This window comes from Bubalus bubalis, chromosome X (genome assembly GCF_019923935.1).
Source record: "Bubalus bubalis isolate 160015118507 breed Murrah chromosome X, NDDB_SH_1, whole genome shotgun sequence".
Taxonomy (NCBI): domain Eukaryota; kingdom Metazoa; phylum Chordata; class Mammalia; order Artiodactyla; family Bovidae; genus Bubalus; species Bubalus bubalis.
In genome coordinates this window covers 126286400-126307053 of record NC_059181.1, presented here as the reverse complement: position 1 = coordinate 126307053, position 20654 = coordinate 126286400, and the positions used below count along the sequence as shown (strand labels likewise).

At 44.5% G+C, this 20654-nt stretch overlaps 2 protein-coding genes across 5 annotated transcripts in view; one reads left to right on the top strand and one right to left on the bottom strand.

The window, feature by feature from the left end:
- Positions 1–20654, bottom strand: part of DOCK11 (dedicator of cytokinesis 11) — a 509230-nt gene that overhangs the window by 203588 nt on the left and 284988 nt on the right. The gene's annotated exons all lie outside the window — the stretch shown is intronic.
- Positions 4754–20654, top strand: part of LOC123327573 (dedicator of cytokinesis protein 11) — a 90719-nt gene continuing 74818 nt past the window's right edge. The window contains exon 1 of one of the 4 annotated variants that reach the window (XM_045164397.1): positions 4754–4885. The gene's annotated coding sequence lies outside the window, so the exon portion shown is untranslated. The remainder of the gene's footprint in view (positions 4886–20654) is intronic. The other 3 variants (XM_045164399.1, XM_045164395.1, XM_045164396.1) reach the window with 3 other exon arrangements.

Sequence of the window (20654 nt, the reverse complement as noted above, 5' to 3'; positions counted from 1 at the left end):
GAAAAGAAAGTCTGTCACTGTTTCCATTGTTTCCTCATCTATTTGCCATGAAGTAATGGGACTGGATGGCATGATCTTCGTTTTCTGAATGCGGACTTTTAAGCCAACTTTTTCACTCTCCTCTTTCACTTTCATCAAGAGGCTGTTTAGTTCTTTGTTTTCTGATAAAAGGGTGGTGTCATCTGCATATCTGAGGTTATTGATATTTCTCCTGGCAATCTTGATTCCAGCTTGTGTTTCATCCAGCCCAGCATTTCTCATGATGTACTCTGCATATAAGTTAAATAAGCAGGGTGAAAATATACAGCCTTCAGGTGCTCCTTTCCCAATTTGGAGCCAGTAGGTTGTTCCATGTCCAGTTCTAACTGTTGCTTCTTGACCTGCATACAGATTTCTCAGGAGGCAGGTCAGGTGGTCTGGTATTCCCATCTCTTGAAGAATTTTCCAGTTTGTTGTGATCCACAAAATCAAGACTTTGCAATAGTCAATAAAACATAAGTAGATGTTTTTCTGGCACTCTGTCACTTTGTTGATGATCCAAGGGATGTTTGCAATTCGATCTCTGGTTCCTCTCCCTTGTCTAAATCCAGCTTGATTATCTGGAAGTTCAGGGTTCATGTACTGTGAAGGCCTGGCTTGGAGAATTTTGAGCATTACTTTACTAGCGTGTGATATGAATGCAATCCTGTGGTAGTTTGAGAATTCTTTGGCATTGCCTTTCTTTGGGACTGAAATGAAAGCGGACCTTTTCCAGTTCTGTGGCCACTGCTGAGTTTTCCAAATTTGCTGGCATATTGAGTGCAGCACTTTCACAACATCATCTTTCAGGATTTGAAGTAGCTCAACTGGAATTTCATCACCTCCACCAACTTTGTTCATTGTGATGCTCCCCAAGGCCCACTTGACTTCGCATTCCAGGATGTGGCTCTAGATGAGTGATCACACCATCTCGATTATCTGGGTCATGAAGATCTTTTTTTTTTTTTTTTTTTATCATTTTTCTATGTATTCTTACCGCTTCTTAATATTGTTTGCTTCTTTTAGGTCCATATCATTTCTGTCCTTTATTGTGCCCATCTTTGCATGAAATGTTCCCTTGCTATCTCTAATTTTCTTGAAGAGATCTCTAGTCTTTCCCATTCTATTGTTTTCCTCTCTTTCTTTGCACTGATCCCTGAGGAAGGCTTTCTTATCTCTCCTTGCTATTCTTTGGAACTCTGCATTCAAATGGGTATATCCTTCCTTTTCTCCTTTGCCTTTTCCTTCTGTTCTTTGGAAGTGCACACTAGCACACTGATGCCCAGAGCAGTGTCACAGCTATGCAAAGAGCCCCCTCCTCAGAGAAACACCTTGGAGAGACGGGATGGAGAAGAGGCAGGAGGGCTGGAGACGTGGTGTTCAGATGTAACTCATAACACATTCTAGACAAACAATGGAGGCTTTTCAGGGCCAGAAGCTGCAGGAAACTAACATGCAAATGATGTATTTGCATCTTTAAAGTGAAGAGTCCTGAGTCCTGAGGCACCAGCACAGATGGGGCTGTTGAAGACCTGATGGTGTGTACAGACTGGCCCTGCCTGGGTCAGGGAAGGGGCAGGACCTGAATAGGGCTTTCCTCCAGGGTGGAGCGGAGAAGGCAATGGCACCCCACTCCAGTAGTCTTGCCTGGAAAATTCCATGGACGGAGGAGCCTGGTGGGCTGCAGTCCATGGGGTCGCTACAAGTTGGACACAACTGAGCGACTTCACTTTCACTTTTCACTTTCATGCATTGGAGGAGGAAATGGCAACCCACTCCAGTGTTCTTGCCTGGAGAATCCCAGGGACCGGGAAGCCTGGTAGGCTGCCGTCTATGGGGTCGCACAGAGTCGGACACGACTGAAGCGACTTAGCAGCAGCAGCAGCAGCCAGGGTGGAGAGTGTAGAGAGAAGGTGGCAGAGGTCCTGGCTGAGACCTGGGCTAGTGGCCCCAATGACAGCACCCCAATCTGAGGCCAAAGGACAAGCCCTGGACTAACAATGAGGCACAGCTGCTGCTAAGTTGCTTCAGTCGTGTCCGACTCTGTGTGACCCCATCGATGGCAGCCCACCAGGCTCTCCCGTCCCTGGGATTCTCCAGGCAAGAACACTGAAGTGGGTTGCCATTTCTTTCTCCAATGCATGAAACTGAAAAGTGAAAGTGAAGTCCCTCAGTTCTGTCTGACTCCTAGCGACCCCTTGGACTGCAGCCTACCAGGCTCCTCCATCCATGGGATTGATTTTTCAGGCAAGAGTACTGGAGTGGGTTGCCACTTCCTTCTCTGAACAATGAGGCACAGAATCTCTGAGAAAAGAAGAGAAAAGCTGAGAGAAAAATAGCCGAGAAAAGAAGAGAAGCTAAAGGCAAAGGAGAAAAGGAAAGAAGATTTACCCATTTGAATGCAGAGTTCCAAAGAATAGCAAGGGATCTGATCCCTGGGTCAGGAATATCCCCTGGGGAAGAAAATGGCAACCCACTCCAGTATTCTTGCCTGGAAAATCCCATAGACAGAGGAGCCTGGCTGGCTGGCTATAGTCCATGAGGTCACAGAGTTGAACACAACTAAGCACCTAGCACCGGAGAGGGCGATGGCACCCCACTCCAGTATTCTTGCCTGGAAAATCCCATGGATGGAGGAGCCTGGTAGGCTTCAGTCCATGGGGTCGCTAAGAGTCTGACACGACTGAGCGACTTCACTTTCACTTTTCACTTTCCTGCACTGGAGAAGGAAATGGCAACCCACTACATTGTTCTTGCCTGGAGAATCCCAGGGATGGGGGAGCCTGGTAGGCTGCCATCGATGGGGTCGCACAGAGTCGGACACGACTGAAGCGACTTAGCAGCAGCAGCAGCAAGCACCTAGCACACAATGACAAAATAATCCCCTCCCAATGGTGTCCATGACCTTATCCCAGACAACTGTGCATATGTTTGTTACCTTATAAGGCAAAAGTGACTTTGCAGATGTGATTATATCAATGAGTTTCAAAAACTAGTTTTTGTTGACATATAGTTGATTTAAAATGTTGGTTTAGTTTCTACTGTACAGCAGAGTCAGTTATACATATACATAGATCCACTCTTTTTAAGATTCTATTCCCATATAGGTCACTACAGAGTATTGAGTAGAGTTTCCTGTGCTATACAGTAGCTTTTTATTAATAGAAATCAAGGATTTTGAGATGGGAAGATGATCATGGATTATCTAGTAGGTCCTATATATTTTTTCCCTTTTACACTAAAAAGATTTTGTGCACAAATTTTACAAGATTACACTCCATTTACAGTTATTACAAAATATTGGCTATATTTCTTGTGCTGTAGAATACATCCTCGCTACCTACCTAACACCCAGTAGTTTGTACCTCCCATTCCCCTACCCCAACCACTAGCTTCTCTAGAGCTGGTGGGTCCAATCAAATCACCAGGATTTTTATAAATGGAAAAGGAAGGCAGGAGGGTGAGGGTCAGAGTCAGAGAAAGAGATGTGACAAGGGAAGCAGAGGTCTGAGTGGTGCAGGAAGCAGTCAAGGAATGTAGCAGTCTCTAGAAGCTGGGAAAGGCAGGGAAATAGATTCACCCTCACACCCTCCAGAAGTGAACACAGGTCTGCCTACAGCTTGACTGTAGTCCAATGAGACTTCTGACCTACAGAATTCTAATATCAATATCATAAAACTGGGTGGTTTAAAGCCACTAAATTTGTGATAATTTGTTACAGCAGCCACAGGAAAACTAAAGGGTTCTTCCTCCATCCTCATCATCCTTAATCCTCACAATCACCCACTTTCAACATATTCAGTGCGTACTTTTCCAGCTCACCTTCCATCTCCCAATATATATATCTATAAAAAAGAAGTGTATAGAAAGTTGGCTGTGAGTTTTGAAAAATCCAAGTACATAGTATGGTACTCTGTTGTGCTCAGATGCTCAGTCCTGCCTGACTGTTTGCAACCCTATGAATTGTAGCCCACCAGGCTTCTCTGTCCATGGGATTCTCCAGGCAAGAATACTGGCGTGGGTTGCCATGCCCTCCTCCAGAGGATCTTCCTACCCAGGGATCGAACCTGGGTCTCCTGCATTCCAGAGGGATTCTTACCACCTGACCCACCAGGGAAGCCCAGCATGGCACTGTCTCTCATATTTAACATTTAGCTTTTTTCTTTCTTTCTATGTTCAACCTCGCATTATGTATCACCAGCTTTCAAATATACCTTCCGGACCGTTCACAAAGCACGCTCCCACCAAGTGCCCTCTTTGGTCTTCCAAGTGCACCCTGTGAAGTCAGGCCTGGGATTTCTAACCCTGGAGTCAGAGTTTTAGGAAACAAGGGCTCAGAGGCCAATGACTGCAAGCTGAGACTCCAGAAGTCCAGGTCAAGGCTCCTTCTGGAGGCCGCTCTGCTCTGCCCTGGTGCTCGGCTGGACACGTTCGAGGTTCCTCCGGGCTGCACACCGTTCGTACCGAGCCCGGCGGTGCCGGGGCCGGGCCGTGACGAGGCCGGGGCCGCTCTGCCTGGCCGGCGATCGAACTCCCGGGGCGCGACGGAGGCTCGGCTGCCGCGGGGCCAGGTGTCGCGCCTCGGAAGCCGCTGCTGGAGCCGCGGGCGCCCCGTCCCTCTGCCGGCGCTGGCCCCGGGGTTATCTGCCTCCGGTGGGCCGGGTGGCCCTTCCCGTGTGCCCCGGCCCCCCCACCTCCAGGGAGGCAGAGCCAGGAAGTGGTACAGGGAGCGAAAGAGGCGGAGACTGCGGCGGCTGCAGCCCGGCCGGGCTCCGAGCGAGGGGCTGCATGGAGCGGCCGGCGCGGCTCTGCGGGCTGTGGGCGCTGCTGCTCTTTGCCGGCCGCGGCGGCGTGGCTGCGCCCGCGGGTGAGTAAGGTCCCCCGGCCGGGGCAGCGGGAATCGCGGCCGAGAGGCCCGCTGGGGCGCCTGGGGCTGAGGGCCGCGGCGGAGTCCGGGTCGAGGGCCCTCTTCCGGACATCCCGCGGCCGCGGCGGCAGGCGCCTCCCGCGCCCGGCTGGAGTTTTGGGGACCCGGGCAAACCTGGGTTTCCTGGATCCCGGGCGACTGGGTTGGCGGGGCGGGAGGACGACGACTTGTCGCCGCACTTCCCTTGGCCGTAGGGCAGCGCCGAGGAGCCTGGCGCCAAGGCCTGGGGCCCGAAAGGAGTTCGCGGGGTCAGGGGCGGGAGTGTCGCCCGTGGCCCGGAGAGGGGATGAGGGGCCGGGAGGCCGCGGGGACGGCGACCAAGGTCCGGGAGTGCGGGTGACGCGCCGAGGCTCCTTGCGCGGCGGGTCCAGCGAGGTGGCGGCAGTCGAAGGGAACCTCTGAAGCGCCTAGTCCCTGTAGCAAAGGACGGGTCTCCTCTGGCACACAAGAAATCCATGGGAAATCCGGAGCACCATCCGCGTGGAAGCCTTTTTCTTTAGTAACCTTTTTATTTTGGAATAATTTTCGATTTACAGAAAAGTTGCACAGATGCGAGTTCTCATATGCTCCTCACCTGGTGCGGCCATGTAAATGAATCAACCAGAGTTAATGTGAAAACTTGGGGGGAGGGGGCACTAATGAATTCCTGAGGGACAGCTTTTGGCCTGAGCGACCTTCTGGACGTTTTTTGGTGACCATAGTAGCTCCAAAGTTGATAGGTTTTATTGTCACGTTGACACAAACACCCACAATTTGTTTATTGCTTTTTCAGCCAGTGCCTTGGGCTTTGAAACCCAAGTTGAAATGTTGATTGGGAAACTTGGATGCCCTCTATTGATTCAGTCAACAAAACCTATGCCCACTCTGCGTGCCCTGTGCCAGGCAGTGTTCTAGGGGCAGAGAATACAGTGGTGAGCAAAACAGAGCAAGTCCTTGCCCTTTGGAGCTGGTATGCTATTGGTAGAGTCAGCGTAAGGGGAGGGGGAAGTAAAATATAAGGTATGTTAGAGGGCAGTAAGTACTATGGAGAAAAACAAAGCAGTCTAGGGGTTTGCCATTCTAAATAGGGTGGACTACGCAGACTGCCACTGAAAAGGCAGCATTTGAGGAGAGACTTGAGGGAAGTTTGTAGTTTGCCAGTCATTCATTCAAGTGCCTGCCTTCTTTAGTACTGAGCCAGGTGTTGTGCATTGGCTTAGAGCCTTAGAGTATATTGTGTAATCGTTGTGCCCCCCATGCTCCTAGTTCACTTGGGGGGATCTGATTTCCATAATCATGGGGCAGCTACAGTGCAGACAAGGGAGGGTTGTCACCCATCCCCTTGGTAGTTGTCATTGAGTTACTCAGTCACGTCCGACTCTTTTCCGACCCCATGGACTGTAGCCCTCCAGGCCTCTCTGACCATGGGAATTTCCCAGGCAAGAATATTGGAGTGGGTTGCCATATCCTTCTCCAGGGGATCTTCCCGACCCAGGGATCAAACCTGCATCTCCTGCATTGCATTGTATTGCAGGTGGGTTCTTTGCTGCTGAGCCAGCAGGGAAGCCACCCATCTCCTTAGTCTCCTGATTTTCACCGTGCCACTCCAGTCCCCTCCCTCCTCCAGACTCCCTCTCCCACACACCTCACACCTGGAACAACAAACAGCTGATTCTAGCTGATAGTGGCAATCCCCAACTAATCAGTTTTGTCACAGAGGTTCATTGGCGACTTGGTTACTCAGAAATACAGAAACTTTTTCCCATTGGAAATATTGATTCAATTGCATTAAGATATGGTGGCGGGGGGGGGGGGAGCAAAACAAAACAGGGGACTTGACTATTATAATGGTCTGACCTTACCCAGCTGTGGGACTTCAGGACTGGTCATTTCTCTCTCTCGTGCAACAGTGTTCTCTGTGAAAGGAGGTTGAACTCCATAAGTTTTAAGGGCTCCTCCAGCTCTAATCGTTTGAGTGTTTATAAAAATGATTAGGTTACCAGCTTAGTTTTAGTCTGTGTAGATTGGTAAGCCTACATTGTGGCATTCTTAGTAACAACTAGCATTTCTATAGTGTTTAGTCTATGCCGGGCAGCATTCTAAGTTTTCCACTTGACCTATTTCATCTTTCCACAGAACCTCTCCTGTTGGTGCTGTTACCATTCTTGTTTTGTATAGGAGGAAACAGGCACGGCAAGGCCCAGAGGCTTGCCCAGAGTCTCGTAGGTGCTAGACTGCAGGAGGGAGCTAGGCTGCTGACCCCAGCAGTGGCTTCCAGAGACCATGCCCCTAACCACTGCATTCATTGCCTCTCTCTGCAGAAATGAGGAGAGTCCTTGGCTGGGAGGGGAGCTGGGCCTCTCCCAGTGCTGCAGGGCAGGACTGGTGGGCATTCACGCAAGTATGTACAGGCCATTGGTAAAAAGTGAATGATCATGTATTGGAGACTTGCTTTATGACTGCCAGACTGTGTAGTCCAAACAATAAGTACCCTAGGCATTCAGAAGAGGGGAAACTGAGGGCTGGGAATTGTGAGGAAGAACTGAAATTTGAGCTAGACTTTTAGGGTGGGTGACATTTGAGTTGGTAGAGGAGAAGTTATTCCCAGTTTGGGAGGCGAGCAGGAGCACAGGCCCAGAAGTAATGGTGGTGGTGACCCTGTGGGCTCAATGAGGAGTCCGGCTTGGCAGGAGGGTGTATTGGCCAAACCAGTCAAGGCAGAAGGGCTTCATTTGCCCTTGAGGCTGAGTTGGGGTGCAGAGGGAGGGAAATCACACTGGAAGAGTAGTCAACAGGGAGACTTGATGAGTGTGGGGCTGGAGGGAGGGGGGACTCACCAGAGTGCAAAGCTCTGCAGGAATCTAGGATTGGAGGTGGCCCCTGGAAAGATAGGTCATGCATGCCTTCTGTCCAGGCTCGGGCCTAACTGCTGTATGTCTGCCTGCCTCACGAGACACAGCAGAGCACATGAGTATGATCAGGATAATTAAGAGAGGTGTTGCAAGGAAAGCACTGAAAGAGGTTGATGGTTAAGATGTAAAGGAAGGAGATGGATGACTCACGTATGACCCGTGATTTCCTTGACTTTTCCCAACATATGCATGCTTCTGCCAACTCCTGTGACTGAACGAGAGACAGCACAAGCTTTGAGTTAAGCCTTATTATTAGAGACAGCATTGATCGTATTCATTCGAAATTAGAATGGGATCTTGCGCTAGAAGTGGGAAGATGTAGAAGTCAGTTGGTTTCAGGACATTGATGGAAACTCACCCAGAACCTTGCTACTCTGCCTTAGGTTAAATTCAGAGGATCCCATCACAGGCCTCTTGTGTTAACAGCACTACCTTGAGTACACCCCCACAAAATTTCTAGAAGAAAAGCACTTGCTGAAGAGCAAAGAACCTGTGAGCCAATTAAACCCAGACTGATCAGGCTACATCCATCTTTATATTCTCTGTGGTGCCACATGGTGTATTCCCTCCAGACATCACAAATAAACCCAGAAGCCCCTGGTTGTTGTCCCTTCCAATCAGACTGCTGGCCCTAAGCTTCTTCTAGTGGAAATCCTGGAATCACCCTGAACAGTCTCTGGCCTAGAGAAACCTAAATCCAGTGGGAGAAATGGACATGGCCACAAACCTCTTTATCATTTGCTGCTGCTGCTGCTGCTAAGTCACTTCAGTCGTGTCCGAATCTGTGCAACCCCATAGACAGCAGCCCACCAGGCTCCCCCATCCCTGGGATTCTCCAGGCAAAAACACAGGAGTGAGTTGCCATTTCCTCCTCCAATGCACGAAAGTGAAAAGTGAAAGTGAAGTCACTCAGTCGTGTCTGACTCTTAGTGACCCCATGGACTCCAGCCTACCAGGCTCCTCCATCCATGGGATTTTCCAGGCAAGAGTACTGGAGTGGGGTGCCATTGCCTTCTCCATTATTATTTGCTACAGTAGAGGAAATCTGTCAAGTGCTATGGGTACTCAGGTGCTTTCCAGGTGTCACTAGTGGTAAAGAACCTGCCTGCCAAAGCAAGAGACCCAGGAGAAGAGGGTTCAATCCCTGAGTCAGAAAGATCCCCTGAAGGAGTGCATGGCTATCCACTGTAGTACTCTTGCCTGAGAATCCACATGGACAGAGAAGCCTGGCAGGCTGCAATCCAGTGAGTTGCAGAGTCAGACACGACTGAAGCGAGTTAGCACACAGCACACACACACAGACGTGACCTATAAGAGCGAGGTGATAAGGACCTGAAGAGAACACTGGAGGTGAGGATGGGGGAAGAGTAGATCTGAGAGGTGGTTTCCCAACGAAGTGTTGTTGTTCAGTCGCTCAGTTGTGTCTGACTCTTTGCCACCCAAGGGACTGCAGCAAGCCAGGCTTCCCTGTCAATCATCATCTCCTGGAGCTTGCTCACACTCATGTCCATTGAGTCGGTGATGCCATCCAACCACCTCATCCCCTGATGTCCCCTTCTACTCCTGCCTTCAACCTTGCCCAGCATCAGGGTCTTTTCCAATGAGTCAGTTTTTTGCATTAGGTGGCCAAAGTACTGGAGTTTGAGGTTTAGCATCAGTCCTTGCAGTGACTATTCATGATTGACTTCCTTTATGATTGACTGCATCTAAGTGACCGCATGGCTAATCGGTGGAATGGGCAAACTACATAGGCTAGATCCGGGAAGGGAGGTGTCTAGGATTTAAGTTTTAGCATTCCTCTCTCACTGATTTTTGTTGGGCATGGGGACAGTAGCTGGTAGACTTTGACCTTAGACTATTCCTATATTTTAACTTAAAATAGATTTATTTCCATCATACAGTTTGAGCCTTTGAAATAATTTTATTTAAAAATTAGTTTCTGGCCATGCCATGGGAGCCTCTGTTGGCCTCAGATAGCCAGTCGCCCACCGTCCCCACCATGGGGCCGCTGCCCAGGTCCTTTGGGGCATGGCGTGGCATGTCCCTCCACGTGTTGGGACCGAGTCCAGTACAGAGAAATCTTCATCCTGGAACACGGGCACAACCAGAAAGGCAGCAGCCCCCTCGCCCAACACTGCACCACTCAATTGTGGGGAACCTGGGGGAACCTGGTGCTAAACCATTCCTAGATGACCTGCTTCTGGGTTGGGGTTTTGCATGTAGCAGAGCAGCTCTCTCGCTTCGATCTATTGAAAGTCAGCCCTCAATACAAAGGTTTGGAAAAAGAAATAAGGTTATCAAAATTTCTGTTTAGTAACAGGATATTTTTTTTTTAAGACAAAAAAATTAGTTTCTATGGTCAGGCAATAGTTTTAGAAGTGCTAAAGTATTTTTTCATGCAGAACATAGAATACATTAAATGACTAAGGTAAACAGAAGAAAATATCAATAACCAAAAGTCATATTTAACATTGTAGCTTTTATTTGACCCAGGATTTACAAAATCAAACGCAAACAAAAAGACAGGAAGGGTTCTTTGAGAGTAAGGAATGCTGTTGCTATCTTCACAGGACCATTATCCAGTTTTGTATGGTGTCAGGTTCTTTTCCAGACTCTGTTCTCTTTACCTTGATGTATAATTGTATTATTTACAATTTACCATTTCCTCTTTACTATATATGATAGAATACAAGCAAAGGGTTTTTGTAAACTGCATGTCCTCTGGAAGTACAATCAGAAGGTTAACTCATTCCCAGTACCACACTTGTTTACACAATTTCTTCCCCTTTCTTTTTTCTACTTTTGCTAAAAACACACACACACACACACACACACACACAAACACCCCCCCCCCCGAAAACAAAACAAACAAACAAAATCCCTGGGAATGTCCCTGTGGCTAAGACTCTGCACTGGCAATGCAGAGGTCCTGGGTTCAATCTCTGGACAGGGAAACAGATCTCACATGCTGCACCTAAGACCCCCATGAAGCCAAATAATAAATAAATACTTTAAAAAAAAAGCAAACAGCAATGAAGAACATAAAAGCACCTGGGTTTTCAGCAGCACAATAGAGTAGTTAAATGTTACTTATTTTCTATTTAGTTTTTAGTAAATATTAAACATTTTTTTCTAATAATGCAGGATATAAAATCATAAAATAAGTTGACAGTTAACTTGCCAGAGATTGAAACACATCAAATGTTAGCTATGAATAACTAATTCTAAAGTAAATTAATAAAAGTTTTAAATAACTAGAATCAAGTACTTAGAATGTATTATTTACAGCAAAAGTCAAATCATAATACAGTAAATTCTACTTCTTTTCCATTTTGTTTTTAGTAAATATTATTTTAAATATTTCTGTAATAATGCAGGATATAAAAACATAAAATAAGTTGATAGTTAACTTGCCAGAGAGATTGAAACACATCAAAAGCTAGATATGAATTCTAAAGTACATTAATGAAACAGTTTTAAGCAACTACAACCTTCAACCACTTAGAATGTATGATTTAGAGTAAAAGGCAAAGATGATTGATGCTATGTTATAAGCTTCCATGTTTTGGGAAAGAAATATGTAAAGGGAGATAATATTCAACCCTGGTGGTACTTCACTCCAAGAGATATTGAATCAAATTAACACCCACAACCACAACTTATTGTTTTTGTCTCCCCACAAGCTAAAAAGTGGGGGAATGTAGAAGTGACTGCTATTATGTATGGGCTTTTTTAAAGGGTGATGAAGATATTCTAAAACTGTGGTGATGGTTTTACAAGTTTTTAAATATACCATAGAAACTAATGTATTGTACTTTATTTTAAAGGGTGAGTTTTATGGCACATGAATTAACTCAATAACTTTGTTTTTTCTACATGCCCATGGACACATAAAAAAAAAAAAAAAACGTAAAGAAAAAAGGAGTTGAATACCACCACGGCCCAGGGAAAGTAAGGAAGGTGGTAGGGGGAGGACAGAAGAAAGGAAGGAGAGGGACATGCATTGCTGACTAGTTCTCCCCTCCTCCATTCAGTATACATGTGCACACACTTGCACATGTACACACATGCACACACACACACGCACACACACACACACACACACACACACACACACACTGTGATAACCAGTGACAAGCAACTGGCTGCTTTTTTTACAGATAAAACCATAACTGCTTTGTTTCCTGAAAAGGTCTCCTGCTCTTGTAAATGTTGCCCTTGCTTGCTAAATACTTGGTCTTTGTTAATGAGGTTTTTCCTTCTTATGCTCTTGCTTTTTGATTTTTAAAAGCAAATTTTCATAACTAGTATACAGCCTGTGTCACATCTTCTCTTTTGTAATTTAAGTCATGCCGTATGGTATCTGGAAAGTCATGCTCACTTTATTCTGAAAAATATCTGCTTCTGAATCTTTCTCAGTGTAAGTATTGTAGTTACCTTGTCAAGCCAAGTAAGTATTTCACAAGTATTTCAGGGTTGAACTCTTACAGTCCAGGCCTTTTAGGTGTTCTCTTGGCTTTCTTTTTTTTTTTTTTTTTTTTTTTTTACACCTTCTTATTGACTCATAAGGGCTTCCCAGGTGGCACCTGTAATAAAGAACTCACCTGACAGTGCAAGAGTCTAAGAGACTCGATGGATGGGAAGATCCCCAGGAGGAGGGCATGACGACCCACTACCATATTCTTCTAGAGAATCCCACGGACAGAGGCGCCTGGCAGGCTACAGTCCACAGTGTTGCAAAAACTAGGACACAACTAAACCAACTCAGCATGGCACACACGGACTCACAGACACTAGCAGCTTAATTTCAACAAAAAGATGATCATCTCTACACTTCTATACAGAAGTAAAGGGATTCTGAAAACTAAGTTTCTTTCTTTGTAGCTGAATTTTATTAACTGGCAATAAGTCACTATTTCAAACTCTTAGTCATTTGCTCAACATTTTATTGCCTGTATATTATGTTCTGGGAAGTAGAATCAAAGTCAGGAATTATCACTTACATAGTCTGAATTCAAATGTTAAATAGTCTGAATTGATAGGAAGACTGTCCTCTTGGACCAGAAAAGTAGTCTCCTTAAGAGACAGACGGAGCGACAGCTACTTCCCCCCTTTTTCTCACTGTATCTTGACTTTTCTCTTTATTGAAGACCCTGAGTGCAAGCCTGAGTCTCATCTTGTGCCTTATCAGCATCATGGGCTGCACCTTCAGCAACATTCATATCCTTCCTTGCTGTGGACTGTTCACTGCAAGGTGTCTGGCTACTGCTCTCTCTCATTGAAACGCGAAAAACACCAAATGATGGTCTTTGCACATTAGAGCTTGAAGTATAGTCTAAAGGAAAGAGATGTAAAGTGGTGTTTTCATCTCTCCGTGTAATAGGAGAAAATATGCTTTTGGTGTAATCAATCATACTTTCCTCTGAAGTTTCAGATAATATTTCAGCAGGTAGCTCTTCTTCTGGAGAAATAATGGAAAGGCTCCAAGGGAAATCAATCTCAGTCCTCTGTGTGAAAATGTATCTGCTTTGTGGATGGCCAAGCCTGGCATCAGGAAGGCTGGAGTCATCTTGAAATCCAAACACTGTCTGAGGGCCGAGTGTAGACGCTGAAGGAACAGTGCTAGATGACTTCTGACTGCCACTGCTTATTGTGATAGTCTTAGTGCTGTTAGAGGAGATCTCGTGAGGGCTCTCTGGCACCTCAAAGACGTCCTGACTGTACAATGGAACCTGAAGCTCGGAACTGTGTGGCTGTTTCTTTTTCCCTCGAGCTTTCATCTGTTTGGTTTTCGTTTGTGTTTTCATTTTGAGAGCCACATGCCTCTCAGGTCCGGGCAGAGGGTCCGCGATCGAAATAACTGACTCGCTCTTTTGAGACCCAGGGACAGAGTCATCGTCACTATCAGAAGAAGAACAGCGAGACTGTGGCTGTTTCCTCTTGAGCCTAGCCGAAAGCTGCTTGTTTTCTTCTCTTAGTTTATTCCTTTCTGCTGTGAGCTCACCAGTAAATTTCAGATTTTGTTGTTGGATATCATAAAATTCTTGCTGTAGCGTATTTCTGTACATTTCGTTTACTGTAGAGCCATCGCATACTTCAGCGTTTAATTGACCTCGCAGGTCATGGGTAGCATCATTCAGGTCTGTCCGTTGCTCCGTCAACTCTTTAATTCTGGACATGGAGCCTGTCCAGCTCTCGTCTGACAATTGCTCTTTCCTCAATCTGGTTACTTCCCCCTGAAGTCGGAGTGGCTCTCCGTCATGGAGCTCTTTTAATGTTAGCCAGGTTTTTGTAAAATCTTCAGAAGCTACATCACAGAGGCTAATCTGTGTTTTATCTCCTTCGGAAGAGCTCTGCCCACTTTCCCTGTCCTCTTCACCCCCGTCCCCCACCTCCATCTTGATTCCCTGACTGGGATTGGGAAACAGTGGAGACACGCACCAACAAAAAAGGGCTGCGGATGGGATGACAGTTTAAACTCTTCTACAGACCTGTGAAGCGGCTTCCAGGCAGTGGGTGGGTGATCGGGCGGGCAAGAGGATGGATCGAAGATGGCTCGGGGTGGACAGAACGGCACAGTTGGGGGGCTGGAAGGAGACACCAGCCTCCTTTTGCCGAGAAAAGCGAAGGCGTGTGGGAGGGAAGATGGCGCCTTCAAGCCACCCTGTGCCGGACTGGAGACTGGAGAGACCGGAAACGCAGTGAATTCTGGGAAAGCCCCGCTGAGCTGAAGTGCGTCACAAAAGGCGGTGGGGGTGGAGGGAGTTGGAACTTACCCCCTGCTTTATTTTTGAAACAAAGTAATTTGACCCAGTTTTAGCATCTTTCTTCCTGACAGTCAGTATTTTATAATCATTGAAAACCGCAAATATCCATGGTCATTAGCAAGTTGGACGTAAAGTCAAAAGCCATGCACTCTTTCCTCCCTGTCACCCCTCCGTTTAGGCAACAGTGCTTAGTGGTCCATTCCTAGATTCGGAGGCTCTCGGGAGACTGGCAATTCTGTAACTGATTACTGTTGCGACCCATGCTAGATCTTTGCTGGTGGCTCAGTAGGTAATGCGGGAGAGCCAGGTTCAATCTCTGGATCGGGAAGATCCCCTGGAGAAGGAAATGGCAACCCACTCCAGTATTCCTGCCTGGAGAATTCCATGGATAGAAGAGCCTAACCCATGAATTTTCAAATATCATTTGTTACAATGCAAAGTATGGTAATATAGCACAGTTTCTGTACAGTCATTTCATCATATGTGAATATAATATCAAATATGCATGGATTGTTTTTAGCAATTTTAGTTAATAGTTCTTAGTTTAATATGAAGGAAATTAATTTTCTCATTGAATTATTATTCTTGTATTATTTTACATTCAATATCTTTTATCCATACTTTAATGCAAATAATGACATTTGAATATAATATTTGTTTAGAGTGACTATTGTTCATTCAGTGATTATTAAGGGATTGCCCATGCTGAGCTGTCTGTAGAAATCAGAGCACTGGAAATACTATTTTGACAAAGACGTATTTCACACAGGTTGAAATATTGACATGTTCAGTAGGACAAGGGGGAAGCTAGAGGGTCATATAAACGAAAGCTATCCTCTGAAAAGCAAATCTTAATAAAAAGTCAGAGTGAGAAAACGTTCATTTCCAGACAGTCCTTTAGAGGTTGCATAAGAGGAAGCCAGCAGAACTGGCTCTGCCATGAGGACCAATCATAAACACAAATGTCTTGAGCAGATGGATGCTGAGCTACTAGACTCAGGACCTTTCAAAAAAAAATGGGAGTGGTACAGCCTTCAGCTTTGCTCTTTGTCTCTTGTAACAATGTATTGAAGCTGTGTCTTTCAGTTGGCCCAGATGCTTTGTTTTCCTTCTGATTTAGAAACAAGTCTCACACCATTGGCATCATCGAAAACATCAGGCCATAGGGAACCCCTGTACATAACATAGCTGCTTTTCTATGATTTCTCATTTTTGTCCATATAATTAGCAGCACGGCCTAAAATGCCTCCCACGTTATTTCTTAGGTACATACCTAGATCATCACTCACATCTTGTCTACAAAGAAGTTGGCACCTATTTATTTGTTACAGAGCTGTTGATACAGAGCTGAAGTAAAAAATTTCAGAATTGATTAACCCAGATGGTATTTGATTAAGGAGTAAATACAGCAAAACTCATTAAGTCTGCAGGTACTGGGAGCCTGGTGTCTTTTTGCTTGTCTCTCTGAGTCTTTGGGAGAGAAAATCATTCAAAACTGTTATGTGAATCCCTGTGTCATACAGTTTTAATTTCCTTTTTTATTTTTTATTTTTTTAAATCTCAGGTTCTACAACAACTGAAGCAAACATTTTCCATCAGGCACTTCTTGAAGGAAATACTGCTATGGAAGTTTCCCTAACGGTGTTAGATACCATATCATTTTTCACTCAGTGTTTCAAGGTAAAAATGAAAAGTTAGAATTTAGTCAGTATCTTTGCAAAGAAAATACACAAAAATTAACTAGGCAGATGAAGCTTAGTTCAGTAGAAAAGCCTCCACCCCCCCCCCCAGTAAGCAGTCAGGAAACGTGGGTGGCAGACCTAGTGTGACCTCAAGAAATCACTGAGACTCATCCTTAAAATGAGCGAGTTGGACTGTTAATAATTTGTTCCTTATTCTTCTTCTCTGTTATTTTTGTGTTTCAAAACAGGGTTTTTTTTTCATACTTTTATGAAAACATCCAGTCATTTCTGGCCCAAATTATGATTGAGTCTGATTATCCAAATACCCGTTGAAAATAGGTGTCTTGTGAAGCCAGAAGATGTCCAGGCTCCAGGCAGGCTGGCTGGCTGGCTGGCGTCCCTTGTCAGGTGCTTATTGGTTTTACTCAGATGCTTGCCTCTCAGTACAAATCATCATTGCTAGGATTAAAAAACAGAAGAAGAAGAAATTGAAAGCAGTTACCTTGCAGGGTTGTTGAAGGTGTACAATGAAATAATGGATGTTAGAGAGCTTTGAATAAACACTGTATAACTATGTGCTTTGCTTAGTTGCTCAGTCGTGTCTGACTCTTTGGGACCACATGGACTGTAGCCCAACAGGCTCCTCTGTCCCTGGGATTCTCCAGGCAAGAATGCTGGAGTGGGTTGCCATTTCCTCCTCCAGGGGATCTTCCCAACTGAGGGATTGAACCCAGGTTTCCCGCATTGCAGGAGGACTTTTTCCTGGCTGAGCTACCAGGGGAGCCCATATAACCATAGTGTGAGGTAACAGTAGCAGGAGAAGTCAAAAGTGAAAACTCTTGCTGGCTTTTCATCTGCGTTACACAGATTTTTTTTTTTTTCCTTTTCTTTCCCCTTCTCAAAGTAATTCAGTTAATTGCTCAGGCCTCCAGATTTACTATGCAAACCAGGACTGTGCTTTCAAAGAGGCGTATAAGGGAAAACTAAATTAGATACTAATCAGAAATAAGCTGCAGTATCTTTATATGCAGTATTAAGTTTGTTCTGATTAAAATGCAACCCAAATTTATTTTTTATTATGCCAGTAAATAAGACCGGAGAAGGCAATGGCACCCCACTCCAGTACTCTTGCCTGGAAAATCCCATGGATGGAGGAGCCTGGTAGGCTGCAGTCCATGGGGTCGCTGAGGGTCGGATATGACTGAGCGACTTCACTTTCACTTTTCACTTTCATGCATTGGAGAAGGAAATGGCAATCCACTCCAGTGTTCTTGGCTGGAGAATCCCAGGGACAGGGGAGCCTGGTGGGTTGCCATCCATGGGTTCACACAGAGTCGGACACGACTGAAGTGACTTAGCAGCAAATAAGACATTTGGTTTCATGGTTTGCATTGTATTTCTTCCTCCTGTTCAGACATTTCTTGTTTATGTAACATACATCTGTTGGTAGATGACAGCACTATCCTAAGCGATTTAGAAATATTAGTTCATTTTTTATTGTGGACTGAAGGTAGGAAAGGGGACTGCAGATGGGCACCACGGATCTTTTAGAGATGATGGGAATGACTAGATTGTAATAAATGGACAACTCCATATATTTACTAAAAATAATTGAATGATAAATTTAAAATAGGTAAATTTTGCTGTATGTAAGTTAAACCTCAATCAAATTAAAAGTACAAATGAGAACTGACCTTTAATTCTCACACTAGCTTTGCGATATAGATGCTGTTATTTTTCCGATTAAAAATTTTTTTTTATTTATGTAGCTCCATGGGTCTTAGTTGCAGCACTCAGGATCTTTGATCTTCTCGGGATGCAGGATCTTTTCACTGTGGCATGCAAACTCTTAGTTGTAGCATGTGGGATCTAGTTGCTTGACTAGGGTTTGAACCTAGGTCCCTCCCGATGCCAGTGCGGAGTCTTAACCAATGGACCGCCAGGGAAGTCTCTATTTTTCCCATTTTAAAGTGAGAGAAGTGAAGCTCACAGGGAGCCTAATGTCACACAGCTAGTTGGAGGCAGATCAGGATTATGATCTTGCCAATTATCATAAGAGTCCATGCTTCTAAACACTACCCCATTTTCTTAAAAAAAGTAGACTAAGGAAATAGCCAGAAAGATGGAGCACCATTCCAGGATTCTGTCTATCATTGTTACCAATAAATCTGTTACAAGTTGCATATTGTTTTGTTTTGTTTTTTTTTTTTTAGATCTAATTCTAATATTTTTTATTTTTTTTAAATTATTTTTGTTGTTGTTTTAATTAATGTTTTTTTTAATTGTATTTTATTTTTAAACTTTACAATACTGTATTGGTTTTGCCAAATATCGACATGAATCCACAACAGGTATAAATGTGTTCCACATCCTGAACCCTCCTCCCTCCTCCCTCCCCATACCATCCCTCTGGGTCGTCCCAGTGCATCAGCCCCAAGCATCCAGTATCGTGCATCGAACCTGGACTGGCGACGCGTTTCATACATGATATTATACATGTTTCAATGCCATTCTCCCAAATCTTCCCACCCTCTCCCTCTCCCACAGAGTCCAAAAAACAGTTCTATACATCAGTGTCTCTTTTGCTGTCTCGTATACAGGGTTATTGTTACCATCTTTCTAAATTCCATATATATGTGTTAGTATACTGTATTGGTGTTTTTCTTTCTGGCTTACTTCACTCTGTATAATAGGCTCCAGTTTCATCCACCTCATTAGAACTGATTCAAATGTATTCTTTTTAATGGCTGAGTAATACTCCATTGTGTATATGTACCACTGCTTTCTTATCCATTCATCTGCTGATGGACATCTAGGTTGCTTCCATGTCCTGGCTATTATAAACAGTGCTGCGATGAACATTGGGGTACACGTGTCTCTTTCCCTTCTGGTTTCCTCAGTGTGTATGCCCAGCAGTGGGATTGCTGGATCATAAGGCAGGTCTATTTCCAGTTTTTTAAGGAATCTCCACACTGTTCTCCATAGTGGCTGTACTAGTTTGCATTCCCACCAACAGTGTAAGAGGGTTCCCTTTTCTCCACACCCTCTCCAGCATTTATTGCTTGTAGACTTTTGGATCGCAGCCATTCTGCCTGGCGTGAAATGGTACCTCATGGTGGTTTTGATTTGCATTTCTCTGATAATGAGTGATGTTGAGCATCTTTTCATGTGTTTGTTAGCCATCTGTATGTCTTCTTTGGAGAAATGTCTATTTAGTTCTCTGGCCCATTCTTTGATTGGGTCATTTATTTTTCTGGAATTGAGCTGTAGGAGTTGCTTGTATATTCTCGAGATTAGTTGTTTGTCAGTTGCTTCATTTGCTATTATCTTCTCCCATTCTGAAGGCTGCCTTTTCACCTTGCTAATAGTTTCCTTTCATGTGCAGAAACTTTTAAGTTTAATTAGGTCCCATTTGTTTATTTTTGCTTTTATTTCCAATATTCTGGGAGGTGGGTCATAGAGGATCCTGCTGTGATGTATGTCGGAGAGTGTTTTGCCTATGTTCTCCTCTAGGATTTTTATAGTTTCTGGTCTTACGTTTAGATCTTTAATACATTTTGAGTTTATTTTGTGTATGGTGTTATAAAGTGTTCTAGTTTCATTCTTTTACAAGTGGTTGACCAGTTTTCCCAGCACCACTTGTTAAAGAGATTGTCTTTAATCCATTGTATATTCTTACCTCCTTTGTCAAAGATAAGGTGTCCATATGTGCGTGGATTTATCTCTGGGCTTTCTATTTTGTTCCATTGATCTATATTTCTGTCTTTGTGCCAGTACCATACTGTCTTGATGACTGTGGCTTTGTAGTAGAGCCTGAAGTCAGGAGGTTGATTCCTCCAGTTCCGTTCTTCTTTCTCAAGATCGCTTTGGCTATTCGAGGTTTTTTGTATTTGCATACAAATTGTGAAATTATTTGTTCTAGCTCTGTGAAGAATACCGTTGGTAGCTTGATAGGGATTGCATTGAATCTATAAAGTGCTTTGGGTAGTATACTCATTTTCACTATATTGAATCTTCCAATCCATGAACATGGTATATTTCTCCATCTGTTAGTGTCCTCTTTGATTTCTTTCACCAGTGTTTTATAGTTTTCTATATATAGGTCTTTAGTTTCTTTAGGTAGATATATTCCTAAGTATTTTATTCTTTCCGTTGCAATGGTGAATGGAATTGTTTCCTTAATTTCTCTTTCTGTTTTCTCATTATTAGTGTATAGGAATGCAAGGGATTTCTGTGTGTTGATTTTATATCCTGCAACTTTACTATAATCATTGATTAGTTCTAGTAATTTTCTAGTGGAGTCTTTAGGGTTTTCTATGTAGAGGATCATGTCATCTGCAAATAGTGAGAGCTTTACTTCTTCTTTTCC